Below are 5,000 nucleotides of genomic sequence, written 5' to 3'. Positions count from 1 at the left end.
ATATTTTGGTCAAAAATACAAATAACATGTATGTATCGATCGACATACAAAACACACACACACACACACACACACACACACACACACACACACACACACACACTCGCACACACACACACACACACACTCCACAAAACAACAATTACCATTCAGCTATCAAAAACATATTACATTCACACGTGTCCCATTATGTACACCAATCATACTGCTTCCCCATCATTAATTAAACGATATCACCATCGCACGCATCGCAGACAGTGCATGCAAAATTATTCAGGAGGGATGTTCAAGACCCATCGGTCCGGTCCGGTCAGTTTGGTCAAGGGCCGGTGGTCAGAGTCCAGCAATAATGCAGACCTCTCTGTCAATTGTGTTGACCATCTGTGCCAAGTTACTGTCCAGTTCGGACACGCCAGAGCCGTTGATTCGGTCCCATGAAGACGGTCTTAAGAGTTCATTGTTTCCCCTTAAGTGGCTTTTCTAGTTCTAAGCTTCTGTGCAGAGACACAGGCTGTAGTTTTAGTGGGAAAGTCGCTCCCATGCACAGACGTTCTTAAGGGTTCATTGTTTTCCCTTAAGTACCTTCTCTGGGGCAAAGCTTCAGTTTGGGAATACGTTTAGAAGCTGTAGTTTAATTGGATTGTCGCCCACAACAAAGCGCGAACAAATGTTTAATGCGTTTTTGGTGAAAAGTGTACATACACGACAGTTTGTATTCATTGGCCTCGCGCTTCCGTGGGACAGCTCGCGACACTGCTTATCAAAGAATGGAACACATCTCTTCAGCTTTTTGTTAACGGGATTGCGCTCTTCAAGGAGTACGGAAGTGCAATCTTTCTGAAGCAAAATCTTCTCAGTGAAAGCATGTTATGAGATAATGGCGTTCGTTTGTTTGTTTGTTTGTTTGTTTGCTTAACGCCCAGCCGACCACGAAGGGCCATATCAGGGCGGTGCTGCTTTGACATATAACGTGCGCCACACACGAGACAGAAGTCGCAGCACAGGCTTCATGTCTCACCCAGTCACAATATTCTGACACCGGACCAACCAGTCCTAGCACTAACCCCATAATGCCAGACGCCAGGCGGAGCAGCCACTAGATTGCCAATTTTAAAGTCTTAGGTATGACCCGGCCGGGGTTCGAACCCACCGGTGTCCGACATAAGCTCGAACGACAAAAGCTCGAACGACAAAATCTCGAACGACAAATGCTCGAATGGACAAATGCTCGACGCGACAAAAGCTCGACGCGACATATGCTCGAACGACAAATGCTCGAATGGACAAATGCTCGACGCGACAAAAGCTCGACGCGACATATGCTCGAACGACAAATGCTCGAATGGACAAATGCTCGACGCGACAAAAGCTCGACGCGACATATGCTCGAACGACAGAAGCTCGACCGGACTGTAGAATGATGCTGTCAAAACTACTTTGATAACGTCATATCTGAAACTGTCACGGTGATGTTGTTTTAGTTTCGAGCGAAAAATTGACCAAATTTGTTTGATATCACGGTGTTGTTGTTGTTGTTGTTGTTGTTGTTGTTGTTGTTGTTGTTGTTGTTGTTGTTGTTGTAAGCACGCTGCTGGATTTCGAGCGACAAATTGACTAAATTTGTTTGATATCACGTTGTTGGTTTAAACAAGTTTAACTTTATTTCTGAATTGATACTCACAGCAAGCAAACAAACAGTCGTCCATCTGCCCGTGCCGCTTACCTGAACCTGTCTTGATAAACAGTCAATCCCGGGCCAAATCAAAATAATAACATTGACAAATCTAAACCCCGACACGATCTTCCCCCTTCTTTTTTCTCTTCGTTCCTTTTTTCTTCTATTCTCTCTCTCTCTCTCTCTCTCTCTCTCTCTCTCTCTCTCTCTCTCTCTCTCTCTCTCTCTCTCTCTCTCTCTCTCTCTCTCTCTCTCTCTCTCTCTCTCTCTCTCTCTCTCTCTTGCAGACAGATTTTAAAATAACACAAAATAAACAGACAGGCATAATAACACCGAGAAGGACACGCACAGACACGTTCGATCTTTTGTCGCGTCGAGCTAATGTCCAGTCGAGCTTTTATCGCATCGAGCTTTTGTCGCATCGAGCATTTGTCCATTCGAGCATTTGTCGTTCGAGCATATGTCGCGTCGAGCTTTTGTCGCGTCGAGCATTTGTCCATTCGAGCATTTGTCGTTCGAGCATATGTCGCGTCGAGCTTTTGTCGCGTCGAGCATTTGTCCATTCGAGCATTTGTCGTTCGAGATTTTGTCGTTCGAGCTTTTGTCGTTCGAGCTTATGTCATGTACCCCTGCACCCGAACCCACGACCTCCCGATCACGGGGAGGACGCCTTACCACTAGGCCAACCAATGGCGTTTGTGAACAAACGCAAAGGCAACACCTATCTGTGTGGAGAGAGAGAGAGAGAGAGAGAGAGAGAGAGAGAGAGAGAGAGAGAGAGAGAGAGAGAGAGAGAGAGAGAAAGAGAGAAAGAGAGAAAGAAAGAGGGATCGAGAGAGACACTAAGAGAGAGAACAAAAGACAGACAGACATACATACATACATACATACAGACTGACTCGCGGTATTGACAAAGTAAGAGAGATTGACCCGACTGCATGACTGAATGAATTAGTTCACGCAATGATATGATCATCCATTTGGAGAAAAGTACAATGATCACACCAGCCGCGTCAAATCTCAGGACAAAACTAGCACTGACAAAAAACAACAAGATGGACGGTGCACGTGTTAACGAGCTGGACAAAACTATCCTCTGATGCAGCTACTGACCAAAGCTTTCGCTAAAGGCGGAGACAGACGCACAACACAAAACGATGTTTTCGACAAAAACACCATCTTAAAACGTCGGGGAAACACATGTTTTTAAAGAGGGGATGTCACACGCGAAACACACAGATGAAGCGCGGTGCGTGTTTTTACAGAAATATCGGTCAGTGTCAGCTTGACCCGTCCACCTATCGCCCTGTGTTTGTTAAACAACACGGCTGGCAGTGCCCAATGATATGGTCAGTGTCAGCTTCACCCGTCTAGCTACCGCGCTGTGTTTGGGTTTGTAAACAACACGGCTGGCAGCGCCCACTGATATTATTGCCTCTCTTCAATCGTGACAGGCTCCTTAGACTCTAGTTAGGATTCATGGGTCCGATACTACCCTGAATCGGTACCACATCTGAGTCGGCCATTTTTTTCTATCTCCGTGGTGCCGGAAACCGAGTCACGTGAGTTGATCGTCCGCGTTCATTGGCTGACTACCAAAACGTGTTTTCAGACTTTAGAGCATACTGTAAAACCCAAAACACGATGCGAAAACACGAAACAGTGTTTTCTGAAACGCGTTTTGGGGATGTCACACGAGAAACACGTTGTTTTGTGTTTGTTTTGAAAGAAAACACTGTTTTGTTTTGTGCGTCTGCACTGACAGATCACGGCGCGTTGAGTGACCGCCCTGAATACAGGACTAAGAGGTCGCTGCATGGACACCAGGGGACGCCGATGAAGAGGATGTGAGAGGAAAGAGTGAGAGAGAGAGAGAGAGAGAGAGAGAGAGAGAGAGAGAGAGAGAGAGCGAGAGAGAGAGAGAGAACTGAAGAGAGAGAGAGACACAGAGACAGACAGAGACAGAGAGACAGAGAGAGACAGAGACAGAGGTAGACAGACAGAGAGAAAACAGACAGAGACAAAGACAGATAGAGAGACAGAGACAGAGAGAGAGAGTGAGTGAGAGAGAGGAGGAGAGAGAGATAGTGAGAGAGAGAAAGAGTGAGAAAGAGAGAGACAGAGAGAGAAAAAGAGAAAAGGAGAGAGGAAGACGAGGAGAAGAGGGAGAGAGAGACAGTGCACATAAATACGGAGGGGGAAATGGATGGGGGGAGAGAGAGAGAGAGAGAGAGAGAGAGAGAGAGAGAGAGAGAGAGAGAGAGAGAGAGAGAGAACCAGAGAGAGAGACAGAGACAGACTGGCAGGAGACAGACTGGCAGGAGACAGACCAAGACAGTGACAGAGACAGAGAGACGGAGAGACAGAGACAGAGACTGAGATACAGAGACAGAGACCTAGAGTAGCATGGTATAACCAGAGTGAAATGACAGACCAACTAACTGACAAGCGGCACGGGACACTTCGAATCAGCCTACCCTCATTTCCGATGCCGTCAGAAGTCGACGCTTCATTGATTCTCGTCTTCATTCAAAACAGTTTCAAAGCTGAAAAGGGCCACTGCCCAGCGGAACTCCCTGCAGTGGGCAATGGGCATTAATTGCACCATTGTCACACGTGTCAAGCGCTGACCAGCTGTGACAGACAGCATGAAGGTCAAAAGGCGATTGACCACTCGGTGTCACAACCAGACATCAGCACTGAATTTACGATGGACGCAGAGGTGTGGTTCTGAATGTTTGATTCATGATTTGTGTATGAGTGAGATGGGAGGAAGGAATGTCGCCTATCATGGCTGATTGTCAGGCGCAGACATGGAGAGTTAGTCTGTCCACGAGAGCTCACAGCGAGAGAGAGAGGGAGGGGGGAGAGAGAGAGAGAGAGTGGGGGGAGAGAGAGAGAGAGAGAGAGAGAGAGAGAGAGAGAGAGAGAGAGGGTGATTGATTATTAGGGTTTAACGTCCTCTTAGACCAACTGGTCTATATTGGGACAGGTATTGGTAATACGTTGAAGATAATTATGGTGTGATACTTTGATTCGAACAAGCCCGCTGTGGCTGTCTTCTTCGACACACCAGCATTGGGTTTGTCTCGTCAAAGTATCGAAATACGATCATGATAATCGGAGACGAGAGATGATGCATGCGTGTCTTCGTGTTTTCCAAGCCCTGAGACTTTCGCTGTGAACGTGGGATCTTTTTCGTGCGCATGTGTGCACACGGGGGTGTTCGGACACCGAAGAGAGTCTGCACAAAGTTGACTCCGAGAAATAAATCTCTCGCCGAACGTGGGGATCGAACCCACGCTGATAGCGACCAACTGGCTAC

General features: G+C 47.1%; 1 protein-coding gene across 1 annotated transcript in view; it reads right to left on the bottom strand.

The window, feature by feature from the left end:
* Positions 1–5,000, bottom strand: part of LOC138976683 (hemicentin-1-like) — a 125,160-nt gene that overhangs the window by 15,484 nt on the left and 104,676 nt on the right. The gene's annotated exons all lie outside the window — the stretch shown is intronic.

Source organism: Littorina saxatilis, linkage group LG1 (assembly GCF_037325665.1).
Source record: "Littorina saxatilis isolate snail1 linkage group LG1, US_GU_Lsax_2.0, whole genome shotgun sequence".
NCBI lineage: Eukaryota > Metazoa > Mollusca > Gastropoda > Littorinimorpha > Littorinidae > Littorina > Littorina saxatilis.
This window is presented reverse-complemented; position numbering and strand designations above follow the sequence as displayed.